The sequence below is a fragment of the Rhinolophus sinicus genome, chromosome 15, assembly GCF_057876585.1.
Source record: "Rhinolophus sinicus isolate RSI-liver-muscle chromosome 15, RSI-T2T, whole genome shotgun sequence".
NCBI classification, from domain to species: domain Eukaryota; kingdom Metazoa; phylum Chordata; class Mammalia; order Chiroptera; family Rhinolophidae; genus Rhinolophus; species Rhinolophus sinicus.
This window is the reverse complement of record NC_142515.1, coordinates 28,308,418-28,326,926: the sequence shown is the minus strand read 5'-3', so window position 1 is coordinate 28,326,926 and position 18,509 is coordinate 28,308,418. Positions and strand designations below refer to the sequence as shown.

Genomic DNA, 18,509 nt, shown 5'->3' with positions numbered 1-18,509 from the left:
TTTCTGCAGGTGACAGTAAGGAACAGCCAGGTTTGAGAACCTCTCACCTAACTTTCAGTGTGAGGAGTCTCAGCAAAGCTTTTCTATGCCTTAGGAGAAGCAAAAAGACAACTCTGCTTCTGGTCTCTTTCCTGATCTTGCTTTGGACCAACAAGGTCCCAAGATGCAATGTGAAAACAATATGTTTAACTTGTTTGGACCCATGTTTTGGTTTTCATTCAATAGAACATTTAAGGCGCCTACTATGTACTTGATCCTATGGCTGAGTATTTGTGGGAAGGTAGATTAGTGGTGAGTGAAAGAAGAATTTGGCTCCTTTAAAAAGCCAGGGGATTGTGTGAAATGTCCCGAATAGACAAATTTATAGAAATCTATAGACAAATCTATAGAAAATAGATTAGCGGTTTCCTAGGTTTGGGGAGATTGGGGGGAAATGGGGAGTGACTACTGATGGGTACGGGTCTTCTTTTGGGGATAATGAAAATGATCTAAAATTGACTGTGGTGATGATTATACAACTCTGTGAATATACCAAAAACCATTGACTGTATGCTTCAAATGGGTGAATTGTATGGCTTGGGAATTATATCTCAATAAAGCCGCTGTTACAAAAAAAAAAAAAAGAACAATGAATAAGTGAATTAGGAACAGCAGAAAAGAAACATAGTGCTATACACCCATTCCTTTCAAAATTGACAGAGATTAAAATGGGGACAATAACTGAGAGCGAAATGAAGTAAATCCTGCTTGGAAGCATTTAGTTATCACCCATATTCCAGACAGCACCTGAGTGTTCAGAGGGGAAAATGGGCCAGAAGCCACGCAGATGTCCTGGGCCATCCAGTGGGTGAGAAAAAGACAAGAACGTTCACAGAACTCACGGTGTTCCAGGCACTGCTCTAAGTGCTTTCCAAATATTAATTTATTTAATCATCGCACAGTTACCCTCATTTTACCACAGTGAAACTGAGGCACAGAGAAGGTAACTGTCCCAAGGTCATACAACTAGCTAAGGAGTGAGGGTAAGACTGCATTAAGGAGTGGGTAGCATTCGGAGAGGATGTGAAGATAAAGGTATGCGAGGTGGTCAGGAAACGGTCGGGCAGGAGGACTCGGCTGTGAGAGGGGGTGGATGGTAAGCAGCTCGGTTTGGCAGGCGCGTGGTACATAGAGGCTGATGATTGAGGACGAGGCCAGAGGATGTTGAGCTCTCATGACCAAGCCAAGGTATCAAGACGCAGCAGGGTGGGCACCGTTGGAGATAGCTGAGGCAAAGCAAGGCGTGAGAAGGCCATGCCCGGTCTTCTCACTGCACAGGTAGGTGTGTGTCTGAATGGGTATCTCTCTGGGTCGATTTAAAAGCAGCTGTGTCTGAAGTTCCACTCTGTTCCCTGCATCTCACCTGGTGTGTGGTGGAGACACCATGGGACCTGCCACCCCACTTGGCCCCATGACCTGGTCCTCGGGAAGCAGCCACCAAAAGAAAAGCCACCCAGCGTGGGGAAACTGAAAGCCGCCATAGGATGTGCCTTAGAACCATGAATTCTTTGTCCTGATAGCACAGCCCCAGCCAGGGGGAATCTCCAAGCTCAGAATGCTCAGGACCGTAGGGGTCAAGCCGCCTGGATTGCAAGGTGGACGCTCTAAAGGGAAGGGAAAGCCAGTTCTAACTTGATCCCCTCACTCTTCCCAAAGTAGAAGCCCTTGGGTTTCCCAGTCTTCCTCTCCCTTCCCATTGAGACACATGGGGACAGACAGTAATGTGGCTAAAAGGGGCAGAGGAGGGAGGGCCATGCAGCATCTCGGGCTGACAGTCTGATCTCTAACCCAAATCTGCACTTCGGTGCCAGCAAATTCCCATCCCCATGAACACATTCCCTCCACCTTCCGAGCCCAGTTCTGTCCATCTCAGGGCTTAGTTCATTTGTGAGGGTTTTGCTCTGGTCTCCCCTGTTCCAACTTCCTGTCATGCTTAGATTTTTATACCAACCCCCTTAGCACCTCACTTGTAGTTAGCTTTGTTTAGTATTATAATCTCAACATTATCGTAGGCAACTGACTTCCCAGTACAGCTGTTCTTTCCTTATTTCTTCATCCCCAGGCCTCACAATGCATCAATTCTATGATGCCTTAATTTTTTTGCCCTTGCATGATTCTAGGCACCCAGTGAAATCAGCCTGTTCCCAGGTGCCTGAATCTCTCTCTCTTCTCACTTATTACCTCCTGTCTCATCCTATTAGTTATCTTTCCCTATTATTTGCTTTGCCTTTCCAACCATCCCTGGTCATGGAAGAGACACTCGATGAAGCAGGGGTGAGTCATTGATTTATTGGCAAGGACTTCCTAGTGTTGGGCGATAATTGTCCTGACGTCCACGCAGCAGGTGTCTCCAGAGGACACAGCTTAGACGCGTCCTCGATTCTTTTCCTCCGGCCCCTGCCTACCTCTTTCCATCCTTAGTTCAGAATGTTATCTTTCTGTGATTCTCCCCTTGCCAAATTCCTCTCTTATCCCCACACATCCCAGTTTCTTAACTGCTCACAACGTGGATCTCATTTATCCCCTTGTTTGCTAGATATACAGCTCCTCACTTCTTATTTTCTATGCCTTATGAAAATAATACTATGGTTTTTGTTTGTTTGTTTGTTTGTTTTTAGTTTTTCTGTGTGGCCTCAGATTGATTTTGCAAGTGTGGAAAGGACCCATGGCTTTGATAGGAAAAGGTTGCTAAGTCTGTCTTAAGAATTCTTAGGAATGTGTGTGTCCAGGGTAAAGCAGGGAAGAGCTGCTGATGAACGCGGTTGGAGGGGACCAGTGGCGACCAGCATTAGCCCAGCCAGGGATAGCTACTCCCTCCCTCCTAATACACAATATGTTCTCCCTCCTAAAAGAGATTGCCTTTGCTTGTCCATGGCTGCAAGCTGAAGAATTGATAAGGGGCCATTTGGAGGGAGGGCATCAAAAGAAAAGAGAGAGAACTCCGGGTACCATTCCTGCACCCCCGCCTTCTAGAGCCATCCCCATTCCCAGTGCCTCTGCCTCCTGTTTGGTAGCACATCAGGATCACGAGGAATAGTGATGCAGCAGGAGTGGAGAGGGTCATCTGTGGTCTGTCTGTTCATCGGTATGGCCTGTATGTGCCTCTTCTCCCATCATGAGCATAACAGAGAGCTCCCGTTCCCTCTCCTTCATGCATGCTTGGTGATGGCACCAGATTTTGAGAGAAGAAAACCTGGCACATGAGCTTCTCCATGAACAAAAGGTGGCCTGACTTTTGGCCCCTGGATGATGGAACGTTCCAACCGAGCCCTTCTTTGCTCCTGAAAAGACACCCAACTGTCCAAAGCAGCTGCAGAAATGCCTGGGACGTACAGAGAGATGTGGCCCCTTCCAAAGGTCTCTTCTTCCAGCTCAGGCCCACCCGCCCCGTGTCTGCTTTGGGTCCCACCTGCGCTGCTGGAAAGCAGCCTCACTGACCCCACACTTCCCTGCAGCACCCCAGCCATGGACTCATGCAGATGCCGGCTGCATCTTCTGCATTTGCCTCCTGCCTTTGACATGGCTGCTAATGTCCAGTAAGTACAGATGCCAAGAGCCAGGTGAAATTAGCGCAAGGACTAGTTTATGAGCTCCAGCTGCATGCAGTACAACATCTCATGGGCGCCTGGATCTTGGAGAGAAAATCCTTGGGGTAATGACTAGTGGTTGAGCCAGTGGGGTTGGTCGCAGCTGTAGTTAGAATATACACAGTTGTGGACACTGCTTTTAATTATATGTAGTCACATCTGCACAGTGTCTTTTATCCGCTCTTAGAAAATAATGACTGCGGCCGGTTGTTTAGGGCTCCCGCACAGTGAAGGACAACAGTACTTTATACTGTTTTAAGAAACCCAGAGAATCTGCAGACAGAGAAAGCTCTCACGTCTACTTTTTACACAATAGCGCTTCATACCATTATTCTGTATATAATCTTTTTACCAAAACACTGTCGCCTGTTTCTGTCAACAAAAGACCTCTTTGTTTTGATAGCCAAAAAAAACCTTAAGCTCAGTAGAGACAACAGAACGTGCTTTTAAACGACAGGGCATAGGGCTAAAATGCCTTGCTTTTGTAATGTAAATTGGAAGCTTTTTAAAAAACAACAACATATGACTGGAGCCCTCCGTTTTGATCAGTTTTAGGTTGTTTTTGTGTTTTGTTTTAATGATACTCATGGAGTTCTGAAATGCAGCTCAGGGTAACCGTGTTTCCCTTATCTGACTACAGGGTCAGCACAGGTGACGTGGAAGGTGATAGCTTTCCCTCACCACTGAGCCCTCTGAGCACGTTGTCTTTGACCTTCAAACTTTCGGCCTCATTCTACCTCGCAACATATGTGCTCCTGCACACACATAGCTGAGAGCCCCTGACATAGGATGGAAGTACTCACTGTCGGGATAGACTGAGTCCCTGACCCATATCCAAAACCTTGATTACAATTTTAATGCCATCACTTGTTTATTGTTTTGTAGTCCCCATTATTTTGGAACCTTCTTGAAGGCTGACCTTTCTACTGCTGTCTTCCAAAGGTAGAAAGGAAGGTAATGTTTTCTTTGGACCTCCCCCATCTCTTTCTGGCTCTGTCCCTGCAAGTATTCAGGGCAAGTCCTAAGTCCCCGCCCACCCGTGAGCTGCCTCTGTCCTTGTTGCATGTTGGGTGTGAATGAAGTCCGTCTGTCTCCTACTCCAGGCTGGGAGGTGATGTGGGACACTTTATCCCTTCACTGGTTTCTCTTAATAACAAAGAAACCATCACGTTATAAGAAATCTTAGAAGTGATCTCCACCTCCTTGGTGCCTTAAGAGCTGAGACTGGGATTTGTGTGATGTTGCATCCTCAGTATTTAGCATGATACCCCTGGAAGGGTGATGGGTGTCCCCAGGCATAGGATAGACAGCCCTCCAGCTGGAAATCTTTTGTTTTTCTTTCCTTTTTTGCAATTGAAGGTATTCCATGGTAGTTAGAAAATATTTATGAGAGGAAATAGTTCTGGGCTAGCATTGTACCCATTTTTAAGGACTCAAAAGGACCCTTCTTATCTCCCCAGATTCATCTTTCACTCTCTGAGCGCCAAGCATAGGGAGCCACTTTGCACATACTGTTCCGTCTGTTTAGAACATTTTTCTCGGTCCTCACCTTTGTCTGGCTAACTCTTACTGTCTTTACATTGTGTCTAGATGTTACCTCCTATGGAAAGCCTCCCACCGCTTCTAAGACCCTCTCCTGCTTCCCCCAGAAGCCTTTGTGCTTACATTGTTGCAGGATTTCATGCTGTAATAGAATTGCCCATTTTCTTGCCTAGGTCCCCTGATACTTGGTAACTTTCTTGATTACAAAACCGGTTTCATTCTTTGTTTTATCTCCAGCTTCTGGCGGCTTTTGGCACAAAATAGACATTCAGTAAATATTTGTTGAGCGAATGAATGAATGAATGGAGTCCGAACAAGGAAGACATTTGTAAGCATAGATTTCTTCTCCTTCGGAAATTAAAGTTCGGCCAGAGACTTTGTATCTGCACTGGGTGCCAGTCCAGGCTTCTCAGAGGATTCCCCTGTGTGAGCAACCTGCCTGGGGCCCCCCCCCAGAGGTAGCCTTTCTCTGGGTGCGGGCCCAGGATTTCCCCACAGGCTGGGCTGTGCTCCTGTTCTACACCCTCCCTCCACCCCGTCCAGTCCTCTGCTCCTCTCCTTTGTAGGGCCAGCATTTCCCCTCCCAGGCGCCATGTCCTCCTGACCTTCCTGAGCTCCGTGATGACGCAGGCTCCAAGAAACCTGGTGGTCTCTGCTCACATCACTACCTATTCCATTTGCTCTGCCTGCGGCATGTTTACTAACTGGTCGTGAAGCCTGGGTCTACCCTGGGATGGCACCTGAGCGTCTGTACTGCTCTTTCTAGACAGTTCTCAAGGCTGATTGGAAGCGTGAGGCTCTAAAGTGAACGCCATTGTGGCTACAGCATAGTTCAGGCCAGAAGCCAGCTTACCTTGCGTCCTGTTTCCGAGGGAGGGTCCAGTGTTGGCTCAACTACTGAGGTCCTCTTCCTTGGGCGTTTGGGGAAAGACTGTCCCCAGCTCCTCTCTGGTGGCCATTCGCTTGGCTCCCATCAGAGGAGAGACTTTTAAGAAGTAAATCACTGACGTTTTCCGATAGAAGTACAGTGCCCTCCATGATGACAATAAACAACTGTCCACTAACAATCAGAGGACGGTCCCCGCCTGCAGACCCCGCCAGTCAGCACTCCTCCCTGTTCCTACCCTTTGCTTTGTCCCTGGAACTGAAGCTCAGAGGAGCCAGATCAAAATGGAGTGAGAAGAAGTGAGGGGTAGAGGAGAGAACTGGGCTATGGGAATAAAGGAAAGACCAGGAGAGAGTGAGGAAGACAGGGAGATCAGGACAGAGCAAGACAAAATGGGATGAGAGTGACATGAAAGCAAAATGAGGGATAGGAAAATAGGAAGGAATAAAACATGTGAGAAGGAAGAAACCGTGGGGATCCAGAGCAAGTCGGAGGAAACACCTCCAGGAACAACTTAGAGAGAAAGAAGAGCGCAGAGATGTGAGAATGGAAGGACCCGGGGTAGGAGAGGATTCATGCTATAACTCCCATGTTAACCAAGAGCGTTAACAAGTTCCCATTTATTCAGTGCCACATACATACCAAGCACGGGGCTAAGGCTTTGCATTTATAGCATCGTGGGTGCAGTAGCCCAAAACTGAATTCAGTGTATGTCTGCTTGTGGAGCTGTGGACCAGAGAATACTCAGACATCTCCACGTGACTCCACATGCAGAAAGCTGGGCAAGCATACTCCTGAGCATGGCAGAAGCTGCACCTCCTTGGAACACCAGGGAATAACTAGGCGGGTGGGGGTGGGGGGAGGATGGCTTTCAAGGGTGGAAAGTTGTCTCAGGTCCTGCAGGCAAGCAGCCATGGCCTGGAGCTCTCAAGATTCGGGCTTTGATGCTAGCATGACACTTGGCTCCTCAAGGGCTGTGTAGCTGGAGACCAAGAAGCCACAGCTACCTCATCTCACGGAATCCTGGCTTATACCCACGCTGTGATCACCTCTGTTAAAGAAACACAAGTTGCTTTCCCACTGCGCCTAGATGGTGGCACTGAGTCCAACCTGATCGGCGTGATGCAAAGACCAGGCCCTTTCCTCTCCGCTAAGGTCTGTGCTCTGCTGTCCCACCTGGTGGTCAGGGCAGTGTGTTCCTGGAGCTCAGCCTCAGGCGTCTTCCGGCAAAGAGCAGAGGAAGGAAATACAGTCTTAGTTGTTCCCAAATCAATGGCCCAGGCAGAAAGGGGCCTCTGGGAGCCACGAAGACAGATGGCAACACCGCTCCCTTCCAGGGGGGCAGAGAGACGGAGGTTAGAGGCCAGGACGAAGGGAGTGGGGATTCAGCTGGGGCACAGGAAGCAAACAAGCTGGTCCTGTAGGTTGGCCTTGGTCCCCTCCACCTGTTGTGGGCACACAGCGGCCTGGAGCCACATTACTTCAGGCACTTGCTGTCCCTCCCAGCTTCACATGGGCACAGCTTAGGGGGAAGGCTGCCCTGCAGCCTCTGGGCCAAGGCATCACAGTCTGTGGGATTTGTGAAAGTTTGTTTTTGTCTTGCACAGGCTTTGTCCCCATGTGATGCATTAACTGACCCGTTGCTCCTTAGAGCTGCAGGGAGCCTGGTAGTTCAGGCCATTAAATCCCTTCTGCTGGCCTAATTCACAGCCTGATATCATAAGCCTCACAACATAATCCATTTGTCCTGATTTGATTTTTTCTTTTCAAGAGGCTTCCTTGGCAGCCAGGTTCTCTCATTACGATGTGATTCATCTGCATGGTAATTCCCACTAGAATGAGTATCTCAGACACGATTCATCTTTGGAAATGTTAAGCCAGAAGCATCCTTTCAGAAAGGCCTGTTACATTCCCAGGGAATTTCTCCAAGAGATGCCCCTTCAGCGAGCATTTGTCGAGTGTGCCCTGTGCTGGACTCGGAGCTCGGGGCTTTGGGGAATATCCAGATGATAGAACTTTTCTCCTGCCCTCAGGAGCTCCTATTCTAGAAGGAAGGTGACGTGGATGTGAGTGCTTGTGGGATGGATAATATGAGAAGTGCAGTCTAAGAAAGACGAAAGGTAGTGTTTTCTCCTTAAAGCCTCAGATAGTGGTTCTCAAACCTTAGCAGAATCAAGATCATCTGGAGGGCTTGTTACAACACAGATTTCTGGGCCCCAGACAATTAGAGTCTCGTTTGGCTACAGCTATTCTGAATACTTTGACCCGGACATTGTGATTCAGTGTGTCTGGGGTGGGGCCCAAGAGTTTGCATTTATAACAAGCTCCCAGGTGATGGGCATGACCTTCCTTTGAGGCCCTGACTCTAAGGTTTTAGTTATTTCTCTGTTGCCCCCTGTCTCCATTGCCTGCAGCATGCTAAGCGGTGTGCTGGACACAAAATGTAGGCTGAGGCATGGCCCCTTCTGCCCTGGGAACTCACAGCCTGCAAGGGGAGTAAACAGTGACTCCATGCCTCACAGAAAGTGCCACTATAGAGTTTGCATATAGGGGCTGTTGGACCCCAGAAAGGATGCTTATTTCTTGCTGGAACCCTGGGAATCCTGGATGGAAGAGGCAAAATTCGAATGCAAGGGTAAAATGTGAATTGAAAGAAGTTATGTGGAAGGGCATTTCCAAATGTTAAAGAAAATGTCCTGGGCCATCCTTTCACACTCCTTCATAGATGTTTCACACTCCTTCATAGGAGCCGGTGGCTTCGCTCTGGTTAATTGGCCTGCCCTGACCAAAGCCTTTATTTTTGGCTCTCCGGAGCTCTGTTTGGTCAGCGTCTCATGCATGTGTCTCAGTGGAATGGAATTCTCCACACAGGCACTTGAATGGAATGTGGAGTCAATAGCAGAGGAAGCGACAGCCTGCTACCGAAGTCCTGCTCCCTGGTGCCACTCAGGTCTCCGAGCTGCCTCGGCTGCCACCCCCCCTACCCACCACAAAGAATCACTGTTCTTGTTGACTCTTCAGGAAATGCGTTTGTCCTTATATCACTGCATTTTGTTTAGATACACACACCCATCAGAAATCAAACTTCCAGCATCTTCAGCTTTCTAGAACACTGCTTCTGCATTCCAGGAGTTAGGGAAAGAGCCCATGAGACCAGTAAAAGGGGTTTCCAAACCACAGCTCTCACACATAAGGAAGGCTCCCACATTTTTGCTCAGCCTATTAAGTTACAGTTAACACATAGTTCCACTAAATGAGATTATTTGTTTTTCTAGCCCAAGCTACTTTAAGAATCACATTATGGGGAGGAAATATTGCATTCTCTCTCTCTGTCTTTCTCTCTCTCTCTTTCTCTCTCATTCTCAAGCATCTACTGTAGTCTCTAACTGCAACTCAACATTTGTTGAATTGAATTGGGAGAGTCAATATAGGAATCCATATCCTGGTTTTTTTAAGCCCCATCATCCTTCCAAATCACCATTTTCATGAAAATGAGGATGGATAATAGATCTGATTAAGCATCCTCATTGCTAAGCCAATTAGTAAATGATAATGGAATAATATTAAACTATTGGTAAATGTCTCAGAACAGGCCGCGTTTGGTTAGTAGCAATTAGAGTCTCATTTGGCTACAGCTATTCTGAATACTTTGTAATGATTTTATGCAGTTTTGTGTGATTTCTGTATCTGGTATTCAACAGTACAGGTGATAATACAATGTCACCTGTGGTCTAGATGAACACAATAGATTCATCACCAAACAACTGGAGAATTCTAGCCAAGTTCTTTGCAAAAGTATAGAATACAGACATTAATTCAATCAAGAACTATATGAGGTCTGACAATTAAGTTCACAAACCTGTTGGAGTGATGTTGCTAACCTTTGTTGGTATCAGAGGGATTATTTGTTATGAATTTGTACCAACTGGACAAAAGTTAACCAAGTTTACTCTTTGGAAATGCTGAAAAGGCTGCGTGAAAACGTTAGACGACCTGAACTTTTCACCAACAATTCATGGCTCTTGCATCACGACAATGCACCAGCTCACACAGCACTGTCTATGAGGGAGTTTTTAGCCAGTAAACAAATAACTGTATTGGAACACCCTCCCTACTCACCTGCTCTGGCCCCCAGTGACTTCTTTCTTTACCTGAAGATAAAGGAAATATTGAAAGGGAGACATTTGGATGACATTGAGGTCATCAGGGGTAATGTGACAACAGCTCTGATGGCCATTCCAGAAAGAGTTCCACAATTGCTTTGAAGGGTGGACTAGGCACTGGCATCAGTGCATAGCTTCCCAAGGGGAGCACTTCAAAGGTGACCATAGTGATACTCAGCAATGAGATATCTGGCACTTTTTCTGGGATGAGTTCGCGAACTTAATTGTCAGATCTCATATGTTGAGAAATTATAATACCAAATACTTTTAGACACTGGAGACACATAAATAAAAAAAGAAATAAAGTCCTTGTGAAGGTAACATTCTAGAGGGAGGAGACAGACAATAAACAGAGAGATGGCAGGATCGTTACTACAATTACTCCTCTTAAAAGTGGTTTCTTTGACAACTGTACTATAGGATTCTCTGTTAGGTTTGATGGTTAGCAGCACTGGCTTAGAGATGGAGAGTCCTGAGGCTGAGCTCTAGCTGTGTGCACATTTGTTTCTTATCTTTAAGTGGTAGTACTAGTAGGACCTCTTCCTAGAGCAGTTCTGACGTTTCAACGAAAGCACGTCTCCGTCCTCAGTGCCTAATTCATTTTAAGCACTCAATAAATGTTGCAGTTCTTACAAGTGTTATCAGCAGGCGTCAGTGGAAACCTAAGTAACCAGCTTTTTTCTTGTTGAAACTTTTCAGAACATATGTCATCAGACCTTGAAACCTCATGGTTTTATATAACTCTGACCCCAGATAGATAGCTTTTGAAACAGAGCAAGTCCCAAATTAACAAGAACCCTCTTTGATCCCAGTACAAGTCAAGGTAAGACAAAGTCTTTTCTGGCTGCAAAGAAGCTTTCTTCCTGGGTGAGCGCTGGGAACATGGTGTGTCTGGCTGCTCCATGTCTTCCAGTGCATTTAAAGCGTTTGGCTTTGTCTCCATCTGAATTACCCCCGCTCTCTCCAGCCTTAGATGTTTGTGTTATTTTGTCTGAACTCCATGTCCCAGGGCTGGCTTCTACAAGGAATCCCTCTTTCTTGAGTCACAAGGAATTGCAAATGTTTTCTTAAGTGTTGTCTAATCATTCCTTGCTTTCTTCAAGTAACTTCCTAATAGCAAGGTCTTTCTCCTCAAACACAGCACCTGCCTTTATGGGAGTAATTTAATTCCATGGAGAGGATCCACTCACAGTTCACAGTGGTTGTTAAACATAAAAGGCACGAGGGGTAATGTTTACAACATTGAGCTATACAGCACTCTATATAAATCTTCAATCTCTAAGAATTTGACAGTCACCAAATGTAGAAACTTTTGACTCCAATCCTTTCCTCATTCCCTATATATTGAGTAAGTCCTGTGACTCTACATACAAAATATACCTAGACTATATGTAGCAGTCTGCAATTTTCAGTTCACTTACTTGGTCTACTTATTTATTGTCTACCTTCCCCATTTAAAATGAAGCAACTGGGCTTCACACAACATAGGGGCCTAATAAATATAAATCAATTATTGAATGAACAAATGGACATCTATCTGTTTAGCAAGTTTAGATACCATATTGGTTTTATCTCAAAAAAGATATTGGCCTTTATTGGGCAGTAGTCTGTCTAGTTTTCATCACCTTCTATTCCATTAATCAAGTGAGATAAAGTTCATTTTTTTTACCTTGTAATTTAAAACCATAAATCTCCATATAAAGGAAACATTTGGTCATTTGTTAAGTCATAACTTGACTATTTTCAAAAGTAATTTAAGGTGACCTTGAAAGGAATTATGGGTAAAAAACAATAACAACTGCAGTATAAACGTTGTTTCAACCTTTTGCCAAACAATGATGTTTTCTTATTTTTGTTTTTTATGGTGAGACTGATATTTTTAATATAACAGAATGAAAGTCTTTGGAAAAGAAAGTAAATTTGTATAGATTTCACTGATTTCTGCACCAGTATAGAAACAAATGCATGGTATTCTCTTCTTTAGAAAAATTCATTTCTTTACCAGATCAAGAGAAGTAGAAGACCGAGGTTCTGGGGCAGCATGTGTGGATTTATATTTATTAGGCACATATGTTGTGTCAAACCCAATTGTTCAGCCACAGCAGACTCCACTGCGACCTCTGGGACAGGAGGTGTGGGTGTAGTAGGCGGCTTAGCTACATAAGGTTCAGCTGAAACTGCATTAGATGGGGCAAAAAGCCCTGCAGGTCGGCTTGAGAGAGGAATGCAGGAGGAAGCCATCCCAGGAGGAGTAGCCCACGCAAATAGGTATGGGAAAACCAGGAACGGGCTTGAGGGGATCCCAGGAGCACTGAGAATCCAGGGATATGCAGGTGTGCCTGGATCAGGGTCAGGATTCCCAGGGTACCTGGGGAAATGATTCTCTGAAGGACAGACAGGAGTGAAATCATTGTCTGATATGGGGTAAGGGATATCCAGAGATGGGTTAACTGGGTAAGGATTGTCATTGTAATCCTAACGGAAAAGCAAATCAATTCGAGTTTTCTGTTTATGTCTATCCTATCTGTGCATCACTCATGTTGTGACTCTGATGATACGCAATGAATGAATATTACTTTTTAAAAAGAATTCCAATCAAGTCTCTTTCTTAAGGCTGATGTCAATGATAGACACTGTTTATGAACATAGATCCCGTTTTCATGTTTCCAGTGAGGCTTCTTGAATCCCACTGTGTGGGCTTTGGTGTGATCTTGTTTAGGGCGATGGATAAAGTTGGACCATAGAATTGAACAAACCTAGATTTCAGCCCTGGCTCAGCCTCTTATTAGCTGCTAAATCCACCTCTGTAGGCTTATAGGCCCTATCTGCGAAATGAGTCAACCTTTAGGGTCAGTGTGTGGATTCAGATCTCATGCAAGTAAATACTTATCACTGTGCCCAACACATCATCACCGTGTCAGTTAACTTTTGCTTTGTAATGAAGCGGTCCCCAAATAAGTGACTTTTAACAATCATTGCTATAGCTCTATGTTTCTATGAACTGGCTGGGTGGGTCTCTTAATCCAGATCAGCTAATTTCTGCTGGGCTCTCAGTCATCTATGACAACAGTCAGACTGGCAGGAGGATGATCTAGGATCTAGAATGGCCTCAGTGTGTGTCTGGCTGTTGGCAGGCTCCCAGCCACCGGCACAAGCGTGACTACGCCATGGTCTCTCATTCCCCAGCAGGCGAGCTCTGGCTTTTCCACACGGTAATTATTGCCGTGTTCCCAAAAACAGCAAGAGGGAGCAAGCAGGCTCCAGCAAACAAGTATTCTTCAAGACTTTCCTTACATCCCATTTGGTTAAGCAAATCACAAGACTGGCCCAGAATATGTGATGTGATTACAAAATACGGTAAATGTTTAAGTTAAAAATAAATTATTATAGTAAAAGACACATTGCCATTAATCCCTCTCAAAATACTCCCCCTTGCTTCGAACACACTTATTCCATCGTTCTTGCCACTTTCTGAAGCAGTTCTGGAAGTCCTCTTTCACGAGTGTCTTTAGTTTCACTGTCCTGAATCAATTCAAAATGTTTACCTTTCATGGTCATTTTGACTTTGGGGAAGAGCCAGAAGTCACACGGTGCCAGATCCCGTGAATAAGGTGAATGAGGACACACCGTAATGTTTTTATTTGACAGAAATTGCCGTGTACCAGAAGCAATGTGTGACATGGAGCCTTTCCGTTGTGATCACAAAATGCAGTGAATGCTGCTGCCGAGTGCCATCCAACAGAAAGGCAGGATCTTCAATACGGGAAGTGGCACATCGAACCTTAGTAACAGTGTGTGACAAGTTTCAACTTGTTCGATGCAGTCAGTTGGGTGTGAGCTATGGTTGAGAGACAGTGTGTTTTAAAATGTGCTGTAAACCATGGATCACGAACAACACATTTACATGAAATGGGCAGATGGTTTCATCCTCCCTCATGACAACGTTCCATGTTACACATCACTTCTGGTAGAGCAATTTCTGTCAAATAAAGACATTACGGTGTGTCCTCATCCACCTTAGTCACCAGATCTGGCACCGTGAGACTTCTGGCTCTTCCCCAAAGTCAAAATGATTCAGGACATCGAGGCAGCCACGACAGTGCAACTAAAAACACTCACAAAAGAGGACTTCCAGAACTGCCTCAGAAAGTGGCAAGAACGATGGGATAAGTGTGTTTGAAGCAAGGGGGAGTATTTTGAGGGGGATTAATGGCAATGTGTCTTTTACTACAATACATTTTTTTTTAAATTAAACATTCACTGTATTATTTGATCATATTTCATAGTGTAGGAAATAATTTATGGCCATTTTTGTAGTCTACTGCAATCATCATTGTCACCATCATCACAAAAACTAATATTTGTTGAGCATTAACTAAGTGGCAGGTACTGTTCTAATCCTGTTACGTTTATCAAAGCTTGTAATTCTTACCCACAACCTTATGAGGGAGAAACTATTCTAACCTCATATTGGAGAAAAGGAAACTGAGGCACAGAATGGCCAAGTAAATTATCCAAGGTCACACAGCTGGGAAGCAGGGGATCCAGGATTCAAACCAACACTCCAGCGCCACACTCACAATGACTTCTATGCTGCCTCCTCTTCCCACTCTATATACGTGGGATTTTCCATGATTGCTTCCTGTTTCTTTAAAGTGGATGATCTAATAAGAGGTCATAGCCTGATTTTAACATGCTCCCTGAGCACTGCCAAACTACCACCACTGCATCCACATTTCAGCATTTTCCCAATAAGCACCTTGAATTCAGCTCCTGTGGTATTTGTCTGACTAGCGTGTGTCAGTCCACATCTTGGTAGAACCTGTTGATCTTTTTCTGTTTCTCTGTGGATTGGGTGTTAGCAATGGTGATGGCAACTTAGAGTTTTATTCTTAGAGCTCTTCATCTTTTATTTCTTCAGTCAAGTTTGAAGACTTGGAAACAAGTGGCTGATAGCAATGCTGAGTGATTACTTAATAGCATTTATATATGTTGGAGGTGAGCTGCGATGCACCTTAAGAGCAGAGACCATGGCTTTCTGTCTGTGTCCTTGGCAGCTACCACAAGGAAGAGCATGCAGATGACACATCAGAGGAGCTCAGTGTTTATTGTGTATATTTACAGCTATGTCCACATCCTATTAAGGCAAGGGTCACAAACACATGTACTAATGGTGACCAGATATTGGCCAGGTGTGATCACTAGAGAGTGGTGGAGACTGGTGTGAACTGGAGAACTCATGTTTCATCTAAGGTGTAGCCATCTGACAACATACGGGAATGTTCAGTGTTGCCAGATTGTTCCATTTAGCAGGAGATGCAGTAACTTCAGATGTGCACGTAAACTTTCCTGATTTTAAAACACTGTGTGTCAGATGAAGCATGTCTTTGGGGGTAAGTCTGACCCATGACCAGCCAATTTGTGACCCCCTACTTGTCACTTGTTGGCAACTTTCTATTGGGCACTTGTTGGCAACTTTCATTAGGCACTTGTTGGCAACTTTCTATTGGGCTACAACTGTCTGGAAGGCCCCAAGGAAGAAGCAGAGCCACAGAATAAGGCAGAGATGGAGCCATGAGATGATAAGCGAGGCAGGACTTCAAGGAAGATGGGTAATTGTCTATTTCAGAGATTTCACAGAGACCAAGACAAGGAGAATAAGAAAAGGCCATTTGATTAGAGCAAATTATTTGGTACCACACTGCATTCACAGGCTGTGTGTTCTTCAAAATAATTCATGGCCAAATAACATGAGTAATACTCAAACACTCAGTGAAGCAAAATAGAACAGATTTCTTTACTCTGAATCTTTTCATTTTCTTTAATATTTTAATGTGGAATGGAAAACTTCAAAAGGAGAACTATGTATTGAGTTTTTCAAACTTATACCATCAAGGAGTCCTTATATCATGCAGTCTCTTTAGATTTAATGAGCTGAGGAAAACCCTTTGGGAAAGCCAGATAAGGGACTGAATGAGACATTAGGAATCTGAAGGCGTGATGTGGAAACTGGAATACATAACGTAATGAGTAGGGGCATCTGAGCCAAAGGAGGAGTTTGGCAAGTAAAGAAAGTAGGTCTACTCACTAGTAACTAAGAACTGTAAGCGTGCTAATCTTTGTAAAGTAAAGCCTTTTTGCATGACTCCTCTGCTAAAAACACACAAACCAAAACAAAAAAACAAACAAAAAAAAAGAATGAAGAGTTCCCCACCTCTGATGGATTAAACCTCTTTGCTTGACATTCAAGGCTCTCCTTGATCAGGCCAGCTGACCTTTCTGATTTCTTGTCTGCTCTAAATGCCTGCTCTACTCACTGTCCCATTCATTTTCCAGCCTCTTCACCCTTGCTTACCACGTGAGTTGCCTCCCCCAGCTGCTCCAATGAGAGCGGTACCTGTTTTCCAAAGCATAGCTCAGATCTGTTTTCTCTCTGAAGCCTTCTTTAGCCATCAGACTTCACAGTGGGTTCTTTTCCCTGAACTTCTAGAACATTCACTTCTGAAGGACTCATTTGAGACAGTATGTTGGAGATTGCCTGTATGATTCAGAGCTGAGAGAAGAAAAGCATGTCCTGAGCTCTGCAGCTCTCTACCCCTCCCAATACACCCAGATAAGGCGAGGCTGAAATCATCCAGCAGCACGTAAGAGCAAGGGCATAACCTCATCATGGTGAAGTTCATAGTCGATGCTTTGTTGTTATACAACCATCTGCTCTTCCTTGAGGCTAGAGGAGTCCATCCTCTTCTTGCCCAATAGTAATGGGCACCATTTCTTGGTACCTAGTACTTTATTGTCTTGGTGAATCCCACAACATCCCTAAGAAGGGGTCTTAGTATCCCCGTTTTACAGAAGAGGAAGCTGTCTCTCAACATTCAAGTCAGCTTGTTCCTGCTCATGACCAGCTCTGCAGCTGGTCAAGGTAAAGCCAGGTGTACAACCCCATACAGCTGATGCCAAAGACTGAGCTCTTCCTATCCCAGCGTACCACCTCCATGGGCACACTGACCACCAGAAATGGAAGGACAGAGAATGACAGCCAAAGAATTTACACTCTGCCTTCAAGTGCCAAGTATATACCAGTAGACAGAGGAAGGCAGAGTAGAAATCTAGTTAGCGTCAGTGTAGTTTGACTATCAGGGAGGTTCTAGGTACATTCTGGGATCTCCTAAGGACCTAGCACAGATCCACAGCAGTCCCCTTGAGTGCCCATGGGCCCTGGTTAATGTGAGATCTGGAGTGTGCAGCGTCATAGGGGCACAGGCATGGCCTAGAGGGCATAGGAAGACTTCTCTTCCCTGACCTCATTGATGTCACCAGAGGGCGTGACTTCCATTTCTACCCTACTATGAACTCTTTTGCTTCTCACTAGACTGTGAACTCTTTGAGGGGAGAAGCTGTCTTATTGACCCATTCTTGATGCATAGCTGGTATATAATAAACACAATGACTATTTGTTGATTGGATGAATGAATAACAAGGCAGCAATGGCAAGGTGCTCAAGGTGGCATGATGGAAGCAACACAGTGTAGTCAACCTTTATTCCCCCATCAGAAAACTAGATGAACTCACCCATGTTATGTTTTTTCCCTATTGTTTATACACTACCCAGAAGTCTCTGGGATTCCAGAGACCTTGACAAAACCCCAAACCTCCCTGCAATAATATCAAACCTCATAATTTTCAAGCCTCGTCTTCTAAGTTTGATTGTGAAATCCTGCAGCTCAAAAGGTGTGTATTACTCTTTGCCCATGTTCCACATCTTTCAACTCAGTGCCTCGCACAGAGCAGAATGTATATAAATGCGTGTTAAACGATTGCTTTGGAATGGATTGGAATTATGGTTGGGAACCTGTACTAGTAGTCCAGTCTCCTGGAGATAGTTCTTGGTGATCAGGTTATAAAGGAGAGAGGAAATCAGGGTAGTGACAACACAGAACAGGAAGAGGAGGCAGCACCTGTCAGCATATTGGATGTGGGAGGTGAGGGAGGAGGAAGAGGAAAAAGGATCCAAAGACTTTGATCCAAGCTGACAGATTGAAGGTTTATGCCCAAAAAAGAAATATGGAAATTCTTCTTCCCCATGACCCTCTCATCCTCACTTCTGTTTGAGCATGGAGGAAAGATTCCTCATGAATTTCAGATTGATGTGTTCCTTGGAGGCAGACTGACCTGGAATAGTCACTCAGGGGAGTCCAAAAGGACAAAAAGGAAGGGTTTGCCTTGGTCCCGCTGTAGAAGAGCTTTGCTCTGCTGAGGAGGAGGAAAAGAAATTTGAGCTGAATACATTTT

General features: G+C 45.0%; 1 protein-coding gene across 5 annotated transcripts in view; it reads left to right on the top strand.

Annotated features, from left to right (window-relative positions):
• Window positions 1-18,509, top strand: part of PLCE1 (phospholipase C epsilon 1) — a 290,230-nt gene that overhangs the window by 110,298 nt on the left and 161,423 nt on the right. The gene's annotated exons all lie outside the window — the stretch shown is intronic.